This window comes from Rhinoderma darwinii, chromosome 5 (genome assembly GCF_050947455.1).
Source record: "Rhinoderma darwinii isolate aRhiDar2 chromosome 5, aRhiDar2.hap1, whole genome shotgun sequence".
Lineage (NCBI taxonomy): Eukaryota > Metazoa > Chordata > Amphibia > Anura > Rhinodermatidae > Rhinoderma > Rhinoderma darwinii.
In genome coordinates this window covers 15,394,860-15,413,551 of record NC_134691.1, presented here as the reverse complement: position 1 = coordinate 15,413,551, position 18,692 = coordinate 15,394,860, and the positions used below count along the sequence as shown (strand labels likewise).

At 41.2% G+C, this 18,692-nt stretch overlaps 2 long non-coding RNA genes across 3 annotated transcripts in view; one reads left to right on the top strand and one right to left on the bottom strand.

Annotated features, from left to right (window-relative positions):
* Positions 1 to 16,274, bottom strand: part of LOC142652321 (uncharacterized) — a 173,273-nt gene extending 156,999 nt beyond the window's left edge. The window contains exons 1-3 of one of the 2 annotated variants that reach the window (XR_012847808.1): positions 16,202 to 16,274; positions 13,048 to 13,168; positions 5,794 to 6,026 (exon numbers count right to left, since the gene is read on the bottom strand). This is a non-coding gene — a long non-coding RNA (uncharacterized LOC142652321). Of the gene's footprint in view, positions 1 to 5,793; positions 6,027 to 13,047; positions 13,169 to 16,201 lie in introns of those variants that run through there. The other variant, XR_012847807.1, reaches the window with a different exon arrangement.
* LOC142652320 (uncharacterized) lies at positions 4,087 to 11,301 on the top strand. Its single transcript, XR_012847806.1, has 3 exons — positions 4,087 to 4,193; positions 4,671 to 4,789; positions 10,810 to 11,301. It is a non-coding gene; the product is annotated as an uncharacterized LOC142652320 (long non-coding RNA).
* Positions 16,275 to 18,692: the final 2,418 nt, after the last annotated feature.

Genomic DNA, 18,692 nt, shown 5'->3' with positions numbered 1-18,692 from the left:
ACTTCTACCCCCCAGCCATAATGTGTAGTTATGTCATTGGTTGTTAAGGGGTCATAGGGGTTGTCCAGTTTTAGCAAATTAATGCTATATTTTGTATAATTAAAAGTTTTACAATTTTCCAACATATTATCTGTATTAATGCCTTATGGGTTTCAAGATCTCGGCTTGTTGTTATCTAGTAGGAACCTTCATTTTTTATATCCAGTGGAACAGTCTCTTTCAATTAAACTGAAGATAAAATCAGAATAGTCTAACAAGGCAACACAGGCCTCAAAATATAGTTTGAGTGGCTGCTCACTTTACCTATCTTTGTATTATGCTCTCTGGACAGCAGGTTCTCTTTTCTGTATGGATAGCCGCCTTTTATCCTCAGCTTCAATTCTGATTCCACTCAGGGTACTCACTGGCCTGCTCCTCTGCACACAGCTTTTCTACAGACAGTTGACACAGGTCACCTCTGGAGCAGTTCTCCCCACATGTTCTCTGACTGAAAACACTTCGCAAGACCCCCTGTCGAATCTACTTCTCTAGAAACAGCCTCTTTAAATACAGTGACTTCTGTAGGGTATTTGTATCCCCCTTGTGATGACTGCGGGTTACATGTATAGTCCAATTTGCAATAAAAAGAGAAGACAAATAGTGCTGTCTGCGTTTGGAGAGGAGGATGGGGGCCAGGAGGAGGTAAGTATTCTACATGGGGAGGGAAGCTGTAGTTTGCATCTGTGTGGGGCTATGTGGCTGCAAGGTACATATTGCTGCACTGTATAGAGGGCATTTGGTAGGCACCTATTGGAGGCTGGAAAATACAGTATATGTAGCATATAGAGGACATGAAACAGACACTTATGGGGAGCATGTGGCTGACAATTTGTACGGTGGGGTATGTTCTGACACTGCACTTGGACGTCCTATGGCTATCACGTATACTATCACTAGAGGTCATCATACGTGGTGCTGTGGCTTTATTTTCACCTTGTAGAGGGCGTTGTTAAAAGGGATCCCAAACCACCCAGAAATGCAGAATGCAAAAATTTGCCATGAAGTGCTGCGTAAGCCATAGTATTTTTCTCCTCTTTCGTGTGTCTGAAAGTTATATTTCAGAAGCTCGCAGAATATTGTGTTTTCTTTTGCTCTATCATTCTGTTCCGGATGATAAAAAATAAAGTGTAGCTAAACTATTCAACATCATTTCAAAGTTTACACCCTAAATGAATCTACATTTTACATTAAATTGTGTTGCAGATACTTGGCTTTCCTTCCCCTGTAATAATTGTGCATTATGTCAAGTCTAATGGTTCATTTACATTTAAAGGGGTAGTCCAGGTTTAGAAGAAACAAGGAAGCTTTCTTCCAAAAACAGCAGCACAACTGCCCACAGGTTGTGTGTGGTATTGCGGTTCATGTCCATTAAAGTGCATGGGGTTGAGCTGTGGACAGTTGTGGTGCTGTTTTTGGAAGCAAGCAGCCAAGTTTTTCTAATCCTGGACAACCCCTTTAAGTCTGCAGAATTTGGATGATTACTGCCGGGAATTCACCTGAACTCCTGCTATCAGACACACTAAGATCCTGTGATGTAATTCACTGACAGATGTAGTAGGTGGTGAAGACACTACAACTCCATTGATGCGCCATAGCTTTGATCTATACAATACTGAACCAGCAGGAGGCTCCTGGAAGATATAAAGTCAGAGCTAAGAAGCAGCCAGAAAAATCACAAATACACCTGTGGATGATGTAGATCCTCTCTAGATGTAAAGACTCAAGACTGATGGGAGAATTATTAACAATCTTATATGCTGAAGACAATACACTTATAGTAAAGACGTAAAGTAAAAAGCAATGTAACTTAAGTATTGATCATGCAGAGCTTTAACATGGTAGTGAAGAATGGTGGCGCCTACTGGTACTTTGTAGACCCTCGGGGAAAAAAAACAGGACAAGAATTTCATCAAATCCTAAAATTTTATGTTTTTTTAAAAAAAGAAAAGGATTGAAAGTGTCCAGATCATGAAACTTTTTGAGACTCTTTATGAAAGAAGAACAATACTGAAACGGGACTAGAAACGTATAGATGCCTTGAAATGTTGGTAAAGAGTTCTGCACATGGCAAGGAAAACAAAAATTAAGTAGATGTTCTTCTTCAGGTCAGCTGAAGCTTCCACTTTTTAGTTTTGTTATTCCCTCCCTGCGTGCCTAGAGCTATATATATTTTTTTTCTTTTTCCATTTACATAGCCATATGAAGGCTTGTTTTTTTGCACTACATGATGTACTTAAACGTAAAAAAAAAAAAGTGGGTTGGAATGAAAAAACAGCAATGCTGGCTGCCGTTGTTTTTTAGGTTTTAATTTTACGTCGTTCACCATACGGTAAAATGAATTTTTCAATGGGTTGTCTCACCACAACAATCCATAGTATAGGTGATAAGTGTTTGATTGGTAGGAGTCCCACCTCTAGGACCCCTACCAATCAAGAAAACAGGGGTCCCGAATCCTCATATGAACGGAGTGGCTGGTCACGCATGCGCCCTGCCGCTCCATTCATTCTCTATGGGACTGCCGGAGATATCAGAGTACAGCGCTTGGCTATCTCCAGCAGTCCCATAGAGAATGAATGGAGCAGCAAGGTGCATGCTGACCTGCCACTCCATTTACAAGGAGATTCAGTACCTCTGTTCACTTGATCGGTGGGTGTCCCAGTGGTGGGACCCCCAGAGATCAAACACTTATCAGCTATCCTGTAGATAGATGATAAGTTGTAGTGGTGGGACAACCCTTTTAACTTTATTCTGCGGGTCAGTACGATTACAGCGATATCAAATTTAGATTTTTTCTTTGTTTGACTACTTTTATAACATAAAAGAAACAAAACGTGTGAGCGCTCCGCTGCTTCATTTCTGTTCGGCTTATTCCAGAAATCAATGCAATGGAGAACGGGCTCAATAGAAAGTCCATGTGTTTTCCTGAAAAAGCCGAACAGAAACGAAGCAGCAGAGCGCTCGCACGAGCACTTCTACTGCTTCGTTTTAGCGATTGGTGGCGGTTTCAGTGCTCGGACCCCCACCAATCAAAACTGCTGACATGTCACTATGACATGTAAGAAGTTGAACGTTTAGTTACCCTTTAAGATGTAATAGTATTGAGTTCAATGGGACCTTTATATATCTGAATGCAGTGAGCTCCCCCTAGTGGTGGCTAGATACAGAAAAATTTGTAACTTTAGTTGTAGCAGAAAAACAGAGCACATAACCCTATAATGATATATATTATGGAATAAGTGTAAGTTAATACCATGGAATTATATGTATAATTCAACCCGTTTGCTTCCACCTTAAATAATAATTTAACTCAACCATCATAAACAATCTGGAAAATAAGGTATTAAACTCAATACCATATCACAACTTCTGACCTTTCTACTCTTCTTGTGATAAAACCACTTCCCCTGTCATTATATTTCGATCACACCTTCCCTCCTGGAATGATATTACAATTTACATTTCTCGGTCTTGACAATCTCTTGTACAACACGCGACAGTTTGTTAAAGAAAACGGAGTCTTGCTCCAGGCAGTGGGGAATAAGCGATTATTCTCTGCATTATTTTATGTCGTCCTGATTAGAATCTCTCTGAAAATGAATCTGAAAAAATCAGATTGTGCAAACCAAAGAAACCCTCGGAGAGTTCACTTTAAGTTCAACTTTAACTATAAGATTCTGGTTAGATATGTACTCAGGAAAATAAAGATTTCAACAAACAGCCATTACAGCACGGTAGGCAATGAATAAAACACACAGCGGAAATAAAGGACCAGGATAGGAAATCATTCATAAAACAGCGGAGGACAGGGAATCTGCTGCATTGTATTTGCCAATAGTCCACTAGGACTAGGGCCACATTATCAATGGAGCTCCAGGACCTGGTATTGCCTGGCCCAGGAGAGCCCCTGGAGGTTCCTGCTGGCTCGGGAGGCCCTTACATACAATTAGACTCAATTGCATCTGCATCCGTAGTTCGCTGATATAATCGATTACCCTGGAGAGGCAAGGGAACCATCAGTTCCCTCCCCCACTATTCTCTTGTGATGCAGGCAGCACCATGACGTCATCACGCCACCTGAGTTGTTCTGAAGAAGCAGGCATGGTCAGAAGAGACCAGGCCTACATCCCTGGAGGATGGCGTGGGAATGAGGACAGGTGAGTGAGCTTGTTGTGGCATGGGGCACATCTACAGGGGCACTGTGGCACTTTCTGCCTCTGTGGCATTATCCACAGGGGCACTGTCGCACTATTTATAGGGGGCCCTGTGGCACTATTCACATCTGTGACAATATTTAGATGTGCACAGTGGCACCAACTACATGGGCACTGTGGCATTATCCACAGGGGGCAGGGTGTGGCACTATGTACAGGGGGCAGGGTGTGGCACTATCTACAGGGGGCACTGTGGCACTATCTACGGAAGCACTGAATCTACAGAGACATTTTTCATTCATTTAATTAGAGTAAAGGCAAGGACAGGCAATGAAGTTGGGGGGGGGGATAACGAATAGCCAATGAGATCATGAGAATGTTGGCAGCAGCAGAAGAGGAGTGTGCTGATCTTGGAGGCAGTGAACTGTCCACTCATTCGATTATGTTAATTAATGTGAGGACTGTATATATAAATTATAGAGAGTTATGATTGGAGATAGAACATCCTGTAGCCAATCACATCAAAGAATGACGACAGCAGGAGAGCAGAGACGTCAACCTAGGAGAGCACTTTACAGGATAATATTCAAGCAAAAAATGTAAGTCGCCTTTTGAGGGGGGGTAATTTGCATAAAAGGGCGTGGCTAAATATATTCAAACACCCTATATTAATATCGAACACCAGACCAGACCACTATATTAATATTAGACCCCAGACCAGACATCTGAATTAATTTCAGACCCCAAACCAGACCACCTAAATACATTCAGACCGCAAACCAGACAACAAACCAGAACCTGGATGGCATTAGGACCCAATTCAGCGGCACCAAGAACTGAACGAGAGCCGGGAGTGAGGAGGGTAAGTATACGGGCCGATATCTATTAATTTTATCGAATAGATAAAAGCCAATTTTGTCATTTTTGGGGATGCTGCGTCCCATTACCAGCAATTGAGTAAAGGCCATATATAAACGGGTGACCGGGTGAGGGAGGCTAACAATAGGGTCACTCCCGGTAAAACCAATAGAGTTGACATGTCTAGGAGAAGAGTGTGCTGATCTTGTGGAAGGCAGTGACCTGCTTACTTATTTGATTATGTTAGCGAGGGCAGGGCTGTATGTTATAGGGGCAGAGTCATGATGTGAGTAGAGATAGAACATCATATAGTCAATTAAATAAAAAAATGATGACAGCAGGAGAGGAGTGTGCTGATCCTGTGGGAGGCAAAGACCTGCTCACTTATTTGATTATGGAAGTGATTACAAGACTGTATGTGATAGAGGCAGTGTCATGATGTGAGTAGAGATAGAACATCATATAGTCAATTAAATCAAAGAATGATGACAGCAGGAGAGGAGTGTGCTGATCTTGTGGGAGGCAGTGACCTATCTGTTCAATTGATTGTGACAATAGGGAAATTGGCAAAAGGAAGGGCGAATTCATAAGAGCAGAGAAGAGCTATGAGGATAATTTCAAAATTAAAGTCAGAATATCACAATGTAAGAAAATAATTTGGCGAAATTTGTAAATTATTTTATACAGTGCAAACTACAATACAATTCATTCACATATACTGTATCTATGTAAACTCACCAAGCAAAGTCTTATGATGTCCAGCAGCGGGTTTTAACATAAAGATTAACTCCAGTTTGCTTGATGCTGTTGCACAGTAACATGTTGTGTCTGCAATGATTTGACATGCAGCTTGAATAAGCGAGCCCATCGGACTGCATGTAGTACAGGAAGCAAGAACCCAGCAGAATCCATTAAAAATGACCTGGAGACATGAACCCATATCAATGTTTCACTCCCCCGCACAGCAGAACCATCCATCTAGAATGGGGAGAATGTCTTGTTAGTTCATGGAATGTTTGAATTATGTCTTTGCCAGAACTCGTTACCTTCAATGGATAAACAGTTGAAGCTATATATATATATATATATATATATATATATATATATATATATATATATATATATATATATATATATATATACCAACAAACTAGACGTCGGATAAACTTCAGAATGAATAATTTAAAGCCCAGTGAAGTTATATGTCCTGGGTGATTGACGGGTCGAATGACGAGCTGTTAGTTTCAAACCCTCATAAATATTTATTATTCCCATACTATAAAAAGGAGAAATGTGAGGTAAGCTATAAATAACACCAGCTACAATATAAAATCAGAGCTACTAATCTGTATTGATTTGTGCCAGGTATTGGTAATTCATTAGGGGCAAGAAAAAAAAGATCATGGGAATGATCTTAACAGTAGGAGAGGAGCGTGTTGACTTTGTGAGGGGCAGTGACCTTTAAACTCATGTAATTATGTTAGAGGACAGGGTTCTACATGATAGGGGTATGATCATAAAGTGGGTAGAGATAGAACACCCTTTAGCCAATGATATTACGGGACTGTTAGGAGCAGCAGGTGATGAATGTGCTGACCTTGTGGGGGGCAGTGACCTTTCCACTCATGTAATAATACTCAAATGGAAAGGGCTCTATATGATAAAAGAATGCTAATAAAGTGAGTAAAGAGAGAACACACTATAGCCAAGGAACTCATGGAAATGTTGCAGCAGCAGATGAGTGTACTGACCTTGTGGGGAGCAGTGGCCTTGTCGCTGAAGTAATTAAGTTAGAGAGGAAAAGATTGTATGTGAGAGGGCACGCTCATAAAGTGGGTGGAGATAGAATATATTGTGACCAATGGAAATGTTGAGAGCAGCAGGAGATGAGTGTGCCTACCTTGTTGAAGGCAGTAACTCACTCACTGGCGGAACATTAGTAGAGTACAAGGATAGAAGAATTCATTCCATTTGATTTCCAAGTTTCATATCTTGGAATTAAAGGGGTATTAGCTTTTCAGCAAATAAAGCATGTTCATTGTATAGTCAAAAATTATATATTTTCTAAAAAACGTTCTATATAATTTCCTCATGGTTTTCAAAATCTCTGCTTGCAGTCATAGAATGGGAATCTTCATTGTTTACTTCCAGGGGATAAATATCTGACATACAGGTGCACTGCTTGTTACAGTTACAGTACAGTTATCAGAGCTCGGTTTTGTTACGAGCGGTGCACCTATGTGCCCCTTACTTATTTTATTACCTGGAAATAAACTAAGAAAATTCCCATTCAATGGCTTTAAGCAGAAATCTTGAAAAAATATACAAAATTACGCCACAATCAAAGAATATTCAAAACAACCAAGGATGTGGCAACAGTTCATCCAGCAAGTCACAAAACAACCCAGCAGAAAATCTAAAGACCTTCAAGAGTCTCAAGCTTCAACTAAGGTCAAGATTCATGACCCTACAATAAAAAACATGACTGGACAAAAATGTGATTTATCGCAAAGTAGCAAGACGGGTGCTCTTCAAATAGGAACTCCAAAATCTGCCATTATTATAGGAACCAGGAATCTTGTACTGTGCCATAAAAAATTTAAAGGGGATTTCCACCCAAAATTTAAAATTGGCCATATGCTAGTAAATCAGAATAGAGAGCAGCAGGCAAAGTTTGGTTATTATGTTTTATTTCCTTACAGAGATTTCATAATTTTTCTATTGAGTTGTGGCGGCCATTTTTGCAAAAGTGACAACAGGAATGCCGCCATATTGGTCGTCACTTTTGAAATAGCTTCTGAGAAGTTGATATTAACACTATCATCTTAGTCTGTTCAATCCATACCAATTTAACCATCAGTTTCAGTAGTGCCGTATTTATAGAAAATAGAGCCCTGGGCAACAAGCAAAGTAGCGCATCCCGCCCCCCCTTCCACTCCCCAGGATTGGAAAATTCTCGTAATTAAAATATATACATATTTAAAAACACAAACATATATATGCACCTTTTCCAAAAATTTTATATCTGAATTCTGACATACAATGAAATAATACATCCATACCATGTCTACCCAATACTGCATTTCAATGCCTATATAATACAGTTCCTCCATATAGTATCCAAATAATACTACACATAGTGCCCACATAACACTGCAATATATTTCCCCTAAAACTGCCCAAATAAAACGGCATCCAAATAATATGGGCATACAATACCTAAATAGTGAAGGAGTTAATAGCATGTTCCCCTTCCTTCCAACCGTCCCGGATTCAGCGGGACAGTCCTGGATTTCTGGTGTTGTCCCGACTCAGATACAGTTGAACCCAATGCTGAAGCAGGGAACCATCAGCTCCCTGCTTCAGCATTAGTACAGAGGACCTGACTGGAATTTCAGATAAGAAGACTATTGAATGTTACCTTTTTCCCGCTTTCAGTTCTACCTAGAGATGCAGCAGAGCTGAGTCTGTCACGACATAAAATTTTATCATTGAGTTATCTAAATTCAGGGGGTTGACATGATGTACTAAGAAAAACTTGAATTGACAAATTCAGCTCTGCTACATCCATATCTGTTTTGTATATTACATGTTTGATCCTATTAAGGTATTTTTAGCTTTCATACTGAACCATCGTAATGAAGCTTCACACGTAACACTGCAATAAATGTTAATGCGACCTCTGCGAAAACTCCCCAGGGCGCATTAACATCTTATGACTTGTTTTACATCTCTTAACTTATTTATAGAAGACGATGCTCATGCTTGCGCTAAACTACAGCATCTGAGAAATTCCTGACCTAAAAATAGTGTGGGGGAGGAATACTAAGTCTCCATATTGGCATTTCAGATATGAACCACAAAGACAAGACATATTCGGCCTTATATATCAATCTCTGCAACATAATAAATGGGCCAAGTACATTGGAAAATAAGACCCTTTAAAGTTGAGACGTCAGCATTAATATATTGCGCTATTTCCACCCACTCACACCCACAAAATGCCAACATCTATGCCAGGAATAGTGCCATACAGTACGTACATGACTAGTGCCATAAGTTGCTCCTCGGAATAGTGCCACACAGGTCCAATAGTGCCTATAGGAATAGCGCCATACAGTGGAACAGTGCAAAAGTGTTTATGAACAGTGCCATACAGTACGTGCATGAATAGTGCCATACAGTGCTCCTGGGAATAGTGCCACACAGGTAGTGCCTATAGAAATGCTGTCATATAGTGCCCATAGGAATAGCACCATACAGTGGAACAGTGCCAAAGTGCTTATGAACAGTGCCATACAGTACGTACATGAATAGTGCCATACAGTGCTCCTGGGAATAGTGCCACACAGGTAGTGCCCATAGGAATGGCGCCATACAGTGGAACAGTGCCAAAGGGCTCATGAACAGTGCCATACAGTCATACATGAACAGTGCCATACAGTACGTATATGAATAGTGCCATACAGTGCTCCTGGGAGTAGTGCCACACAGGTAGTGCCTATAGAAATGCTGTCATACAGTGCCCATAGGAATAGCGCCATGCAGTGGAACAGTGCCAAAGTGCTTATGAACAGTGCCATACAGTATGTACATGAATAGTGCCATACAGTGCTCCTAGGAATAGTGCCACACAGGTAGTGCCAATAGAAAAGCTTTCATACAGTGCCCGTAGGAATAGCGTCATGCAGTGGAACAGTGCCAAAGTGCTTATGAACAGTGCCATACAGTATGTACATGAATAGTGCCATACAGTGCTCCTGGGAATAGTGCCACACAGGTAGTGCCAATAGAAAAGCTACCATACAGTGCCCGTAGGAATAGCGCCATACAGTGGAACAGTGCCAAAGTGCTTATGAACAGTGCCATACAGTATGTACATGAATAGTGCCATACAGTGCTCCTGGGAATAGTGCCACACAGGTAGTGCCATACAGTGCCCGTAGGAATAGCGTCATGCAGTGGAACAGTGCCAAAGTGCTTATGAACAGTGCCAGCTACACAGTGCCCCAGTTAATTATTACTCCTCGCTCTCTCATTGCGCCTAAATGTGACAGACCCTTCCAGTTTGTGGACTGGACAATCTGGACCCTAATGTCAGCAAGCATGATGTCATCGTATCGCACTGGCCTGTGTCAGGAGAAGCAGCCAATGGCTGCACACCTAAGCAGAGCTCTTCAGACAGAAATAAGCGGTACAAAACATGTGCTTATAAAGGTTATGTTATATGTACCAAAAAGGATACCATAAAAAAATATAACTTAAAATACAAAAAACAAAACCTCACACAGCAACAAAAACGTAAAAATGTTTTGGCTCCTGAAATGCAGTGAAAATAAGCTGCATCATGAAGGAAAGAATACACCCTATTAGGGAATTGTGAGTTAATGGAGGGGGGTCCTCTGTTCATGATCTTCATCTCTTGGTAAGAGTAGAGAGCAGTTACATAAAGGTGTCTCTCGTTCTGGAGGACCTGTCAGACAACCTGTTGATATGAATGGACACTGTGTAATGCTTTATTTCACCTGTGTTGGCGCTGCAGGGAAATTTATCAGTTTTCTCCACAGATTACAGCTGATCACTGCTGACCTCAGCAGGAGGACACTTTGTGATCAGCTTATTGTTAAGGTACCCTGCTAAAAAGTAAGGATTGTCCAGTGTGCAGAACCCCTTTAAGGGGTTAAAGGCGTCAGCCATCTGTTAATAAGACATGAAATCTATCTGTTTGCGGTTTTACTGGCGTATTAATTCTCCCCTACAGCTCCTGACAATATAATTCTTTCCAATAATGAGGCAAGGGTGAGACGTGATCAATGAGTTCTCCCGCTGTTTGTACAATTGACGTAAGTGGATGCCTGGGACCTTCTCACCTCAATTACATCGCTTCACCACTCATTCAGGAACCAGAAAGTACCGATCATTAGCGAGCGCTCTGTCCGGGACTTATTACCAGCACACAACATAAACACGACCGGGATCTCTTATACCCAGGTCTCCCATTGTCTTTGATTTTGTACACACAAGTCGGAGAGGAGCAGATAGGTCTTGCCTTTGTTGAGTGAATGAATTATTACTGAAGCATATCGCATTCTCACAGAGGTCCTGTCGGGGCTATTGATCATTGACCTGCACCCAATGACTGCTCATATTTTGCCATTTTTGCTTTGTTGTGCATTGTGACGGAATATTCCCTTCCATCCCTGAACAATTCATTAAAGATCCTTCCAGTCTGATTGATTTCTCGGATTCCAAGAACTACTGAGGAGGATACAAGAACTTTTCATCGTATATTGACAGATAACCCTTTAAGGGAAGAGTTATTTTTGGCTTTTTTGGACGTGAAGATATTTTTGGTTTCCGCTTTCCTGCTTTCCAGCAGTTCTAAAGTTATTATTTTATGGTTGAGGGATATGTATAAGGCCTTGTTTTTTAAGGGATGAGTTCTACTTTAAAATCTGTCTGCTCTGGATACAGAAAATGTAGCATTCGACTTATATTAATTTTATTTTTGGGGCAGAATACCCACTGCTACCCTGGGCACTATAAAAAAACCATCATTATATGGGGTGATGAAAGTATAAAGATATAAATATGCCTCACCAGGCAGAATGGGGGTCAGAGGACCCCCAGTCTAGAGATAGGTGGGAGTCCCAGAGGTAGGACCTGCATCTATTGGACATGTATGGCATATTCTGTGGATATGCTATAAATGTCTATGAGGCAATACCCAGAAGGCTGAAATACTGTGAACCGCTGCTATAAGTGTTAAATAGTACAAACAGATAAGGAATGAAGGGGCTGAATGAGCACCGCGACCCTTAGAAAGCAGCTGATTGGCAGGGGTGCCGAGAGTTGGACTTCCACCATTCAGATGTTGATGGCCTATTCTGAGGATAGACCATCAATTTCTCATGAATGGAAAATCCCTATAATTACCTTGTTTGCAGAGTATAATTTCAGTATTTGCAGATGATACTAAGCTCTGTAAAGTCATCAACACAGAGGAGGATAATGTAATATTACGGAGGGATTTGGAGAAGCTGAAGGTTTGGTCAGAGAAATAACAAATTAAGTTTATTGTAGATAAATGTAAGGTCATGTACTTGGGCTGTGGAAACTAATTCATCCATTATGCATTAAATAGAAAAAACACGGGGTAAAACAGCTACTGTAAAATACTTGGGTATACTGGTGGACAGTAAATTTAACCTAACCAGTGCCAGGCAGCTGCTGCCAAGGCAGATAAAATCACGGGATGCATCAAAAGATGCATAGATGCTCGTGACAAGAACATAGTTTTTGCAAATAACTAATGTGCCAAAGGCACAATGAAAACCATTTTCCGAGCTACAAACTGAATTAGTATAAGATATAACTTTTAATGGTAAATTGATTAAAAAGTCCAAGAGGGACAGCCAGCACACAAAAAAGTTAAAATTAGCTAGAGACCATTAGCACATGCTCTTTAGAAATGCTGCCAGGAAAGGCAGAATTTAGTGTACAAGTCCTGTTGCGATAGGATGCCTGTGTCAGCAGCTGCAGACTGCTCGACAGACGCTAGTATAACAGAGTATAAGAGGTGAAGGCTAGTAGGTCATAGCAGTTAAAATTACTAAGATCTTGCAGGGAAATAACTAGTTTGGAGACCTATATCCAGCAAAAAATTATATACAGAGGCTTACGCATTAATCTAATCCCCAATTCCTATCGTGGGCAAACCGATTTTGTCAAAGGCTGGGAACAAATATTAACCGATAGTTCCCTACGTCTATTACACTATTTGCTGGATTTTGAAAAGAAAGACTTTGTTAAAATCGGCTCACAATTAGAAAAATAAATTCTGGACATACAAACATTCAGTTCAGTACCTGAATATAACGATTGTGAATTAAAATTGCAAAAAAACATAGAGTATTTACAGAGAGAGATCAAAGAGAGGAAACATAGGAAATACATTAGAGACAAAAGAGATTTTGATACAGGACAAGTATACACTTACCGTAGTCGAGTTGCTGGTACTCCTTTTCCTGTACGCGACAATAGACCTATAGACATCTCCGAATCGGACATTTCAGGCACTGATGAGCCCAGGGTACTTCCCGATGACAGTAGACTGGGAGCTAAACGAAAAATAAAAAATAGACAATATTACCCGTCCAAAAGGACACCTACGGGCCCTAGGAAAACATCCCAATCATGTTTGTCCCACAATGGTCAACGTACTATTACCTCTACTTTTGGTACCTCAGCTACCTCCCTAGCCTCTCCCACATTAACTGGAATACCCAATACGCCATTTTTCAAGGGGACAAACACAGAGGGTATTGGGAGGAATACCAAGATGGCGGGTTTTCTGGGCCCTACAACCTCGGCACCTGTAAACACCTTCCCCTCTGTTCCTTTTTTAGGAATACACAGTCAATCGTGGAACCAGACCAAATAATGTCTGGTGGAGATCACTCTCCGGATGAAATGCAGATTGTTAATCTGTCATGCATCCAATTGAACCCTCAACAAGAGAAACTCCTACGACACCTGTCTTTGATGAGTTTGTCTGGACCAAAGACATTAATTTATTTGCCAGGAAACTGGCCTTGCACAAATACTTTAAGACTAAAACCGGCGACAACACATTTCCAAGTCATACTGAACTTAACACGCTTCATGCTTTAGAAGATCTAGCTAGTGAGAATGAGTATGCCGTGACTACGGCCACTGGCCCCTTTTCCTCCCTACGACCTAGGTCACGACTAACTCCACCTTTTTCACAATACTCACATATTGACATTTTCGTAAAAATGGTCAGCTCTGAGCTGAGTAAATTAAAAACACATAAAGCCAAATTTCAAAGCAATCTCAGTAAATTAGAAAGAATTTCCCTAGACGAACTGGGCAAAAATGATGACATCATTATTAAACAGTCTGATAAAGGGGGCAACATTGTCATTCAGAATCGGTCAGACTACGTTTACATGGTCCATAGCCTTCTGGACGATACATCTACCTATACCGTACTAGACAAAAATCCCACTGATTGTTATCTACTGGAGCTACGCTCCTTACTTAATGATGCCAGATCTAATGGTCTCATTTCTGCGTAAGAATTGAAATTAATCTTTAACCCCAATCCTACATTGGCAACATTTTATGCTTTGCCCAAAATCCATAAAGGGGTACTCCCTATACCTGGAAGACTAATTGTATCGGGGAATGATAACTTAACACAGGGGATAAGCATGTACGTCGATGAGATACTATCACCCTTTGTGACGGCCCTGCCCTCCTTTCTGCGAGACACTAAGGACACCCTCACTAGGATCCAGGAGATTAATTTTTCGCCGCACACTTTAATTGCCAGCATTGATGTGGAATCACTGTATACCAACATCAAGCACGACCTGGGCCTCAATGCTGTGCAGCACTTCTTAAACACTAAGGGGACCCAGTTTTTGGCACATAACAATTTCACCTTATCACTACTTAAATTTTTACTCACTCACAATTATTTTCTTTTTGACAATAAATTCTATCAACAACTCAAAGGCACTGCCATGGGCACAGTTTGTGCACCCACTTATGCGAATTTATTTTTGGGGTGGTGGGAAGACACTTTGATTTTCAATGAGGATTTACTTTTTTTCACATGTCATATTTTATTTTGGGGTAGGTATATCGATGATATGCTTATTTTTTGGGATGGTGACACCACCCTTTTCACTGATTTTATGGACATCATCAACAATAACCACATTGGTATGAAATTCACACACACCATACACACTAATGAATTAAACTTTCTCGATCTTAAAATCTCCTTGGATCCTAGATCCTACACTGGGGGAGTTTCCATCCACCAGCCCTCAAGAGAGGTATTCCAACTGGCCAGTACCTGAGAGCCAGGAGAAACTGTTCGGAAGAACACACTTTTAAACTTGAATGTGATACCCTGTACAAAAAATTCAGAGCACGCGGATATCCCAAAAAGACTCTGCATAGAGCATTCGCTAGAGCCAAGGCAACCTCTAGAGAAGAGCTACTCTATGGTAGAAATACCAAAAACAGCAATAATCCTAGTAACATCAATGGCCCACTGTCATCTTCTATCCGGTGTATAGGCAATTTTGATACCTGCTCATATCAGATCAAAAACATCCTACAACAACATTGGTCAATTCTACAAGCGGACCCTGATTTACGTGATGTAGTTTCAAATGGCCCTAATATTACGTACCGAAGAGGCAAGAACCTTCGGGAATTCTTGACACAAAGTCATTACTCGAGACCTCTGATTGAACGTAGCAACTGGCTCCCACCTCCCATATATTGATCCTTCTCTTGCGGCAGATGTTCTTTCTGCCCATTCATGCCCACGACTAAGACCTTTTCCAATCCATCCGATGGGAAGACCTATACTATCAAGCAATTCATTAATTGCCAAAGTAGTGGGGTCATCTACGCAGCCTTATGCCCCTGCCCTAAATTGTATATAGGTAAGACCATCCAACAGCTTCGAAGGAGGATTTCAAAGCACATAAGCACTATTAATACTAAAGAGGATACCCCTCTTTCTAAACACATTAGGTTTGTGCATCAGGGGGATACTAGTGCGCTTAAATTTTGGGGCATCACCAAAGTTAAACTGGGGCCAAGAGCTGGCAATCTGGATAAAAAGCTTCTCCAAGAAGAAGCTAAATGGATACATAGGTTGAATACCTTAAATCCCAATGGTTTAAATGAAGGCTTCACTTTCGTTGCCTTCCTATAGCTTTTTGAAAACTTAGGCTTATATATATATCACTATATACACTGATTGACGTTTTGTCAATAAGATTATACCACCAATATACCAACAACGTATTACATGATATATGCAGCATTCTTACTCTGCTCTCTATTTATTGGACCTTTTGTCCACTCTGATGGACCACTTTCCTTTCCTTGTAACTCAGTAATAGTACGATTCCACTAATGTATCCCTATTATAAGGTGCAACCTAGTATGGTACAATTACTACTGCCTTTATGTGTTTTACATACTGACACATCATGTACTATATAAGCTATTGGGTACCACACTTGCACTTAATATAGCCTCTTTTTGCACTCCTAGACATCATAGGTATATGTGTACTTGAATACACACACAGGACTTACCATCTAATCAATGCCCTGTCTCATCAGTGCTGACTCTAAGTCCACAGACATGCGTACATGCCGTCTTGTCACTGTAAACGGCTAAGTCCTTTTTCGGACCTTCTACGCATGCGCCACCTATACGTATCGGCTAAGTCCAATTTGGGACTTTCTGCGCTTGCGCTGCCCACATGCACTGATTGGCGCATAGACTCCGTCTCCTTACTGACCCTCGGCAATGTCAATCTTATGACATGGAGGCGCGTCATTACCCAGCCACGCCATTGGCTCGCAAACAGGGCATTCCTATGTGGGCTGTGTCTCATAGCCTCTATCGGCTAAGTCCACTTTGTGTGGCTATACTCATGCGCAGTTTGCGCATTCCGATTGGTACACCCGTACCTCTATCTGATTGGCTTTTACTTATGTCAGTCTTATTCTTTTGAGGCTCGTCTTTGCCCGTTTGTTTCTATTGGTCCCCACGCAGCTGATTCCTGCGTGAGGTTCATCTGAGTTTTTAAATTACAAGGAAGCAGAGCGCGCGCTCACAAGCCCCATTGTTATCCCCTGAGGACGTTGTGTATACAACAAAACATGTCGGGGGGGCTATACACTTAGTAATTTTAACTGCTATGACCTACTAGCCTTCACCTCTTATACTCTGTTATACTAGCGTCTGTCGAGCAGTCTGCAGCTGCTGACACAGGCATCCTATCGCAACAGGACTTGTACACTAAATTCTGCCTTTCCTGGCAGCATTTCTAAAGAGCATGTGCTAATGGTCTCTAGCTAATTGTAACTTTTTTGTGTGCTGGCTGTCCCTCTTGGACTTTTTAATAAATTTACCATTAAAAGTTATATCTTATACTAATTCAGTTGGTAGCTGGGAAAATGGTTTTCATTGTGCCTTTGGCACATTAGTTATTTGCAATTGTTGGTCTGACCTGTCAGCTACCAGGGTCTTCTCTAATATTTCAAGAACATAGTTTTGCCTCTATACAAATCAGTAGTCAGACCACACATGGAATATTGTGTACAATTTTGGGCACCTGTGTATAAGAACATGGCTGAACTACAGCGGGTGCAAAGGAGGGTGACCAAGATAATTAAGGGAATGGGCGGATTGCAGTGCCAAGAAAGGTTATTCAGTTCAGAAAAAAAGACGGCTTTGGGGCGATCTAATTACAATCTACATATATACAATTGGACTGTACAGAGATCTTTATAATGATCTTTTTACACCTAGGCCTGTAAAAAAGGACAAGGGGGCATCCACTACATCTGGAGGAGAAAAAGTTTCACCAACATCACAGATGAGGATTCTTTACTGTAAGAGCAGTGAGACTATGGAACGGTCTGATTCACAGGATGTTGTGATGGTTGGTTCTTTGATCAAGTTCAAGAAGAATACTATTACAAGTTATAAGCTGTCGATTCTGGAGATGAGACGCTGATCCGGGAATTTATTCTGATTGACAAATTTGGTGTCGGGGAGGAATTTTTCTCATAATGAGGCAATTGGCATCAACCTCATGGGGGCTTTGCCTTCCTCTGGATTAACACGGTAGGATTATAAGTCTTGTTTCAACCTTATCAACTATGTAACTATATTGGTGGTAGGGAACTAAGAAGGAAAAGTTGGAAATCATTAGAAATTTTTTATTTTTTTTAAAACCAATTGCATTTTTAAATATTATTTCGGTACTGTAAAGGATCTGCCAGGCACAGCTTCGGGGTTAACGCCCATAGATAATCAGTCTGCACCTGCTTCTATGTCTGTGAGACTGACTCCATCTTCCACCATTCAGGGTGGCAGGCTTAGGAGTGGGAGAATCTATCACAGCCTGGCCAGACGGAGCTAGCTCCCGCCCTCTGTCTATTTATACCTGCCTTTCCTGTTCCTCCTTTGCTTGTGATTCTTTTCGTTTGGTTTCCTGGCCCTGCTGCAGCTTCTTTTACTATTGTCCTTGCTTCATATTGACCTCGGCTTGCTGACTACTCTCCTGCTCTGCGTTTGGTACCTCGTACACTCCTGGTTTGACTCGGCTTGTTTACTTCTCTTGTTACTCACGTTGTTGCCGTGGGCAACTGCCCCTTTCTCCCCCTGGCTCTGTGTGCCCTTGTCTGTTTGTCTGTCGTGCACTTATTGAGCGTAGGGACCGTCGCCCAGTTGTACCCCGTCGCCTAGGGCGGGTCGTTGCAGGTAGGCAGGGACTGAGTGGCGGGTAGATTAGGGCTCACTTGTCTGTCTCCCCACCCCCCGTCATTACAGGTACCATCAAATTTACCCAAATTTTAGGCATTACATTCATAGTGCTTTTTTATTTATCAGTTATTTTTATCAAACAACGTTGAGTCTTAGGTCTGGTATTTGTGCCAACCAGTCCATCAAAGACATTCCTCCTACTTCAAGAGCATAGCTTAATTCATATAATAAAATACAAATATTCCTTACAAGAATACATGTGCTATTTTGGTTATCCCCCCTCTTTTTATTTTTTAATAAAAGGTG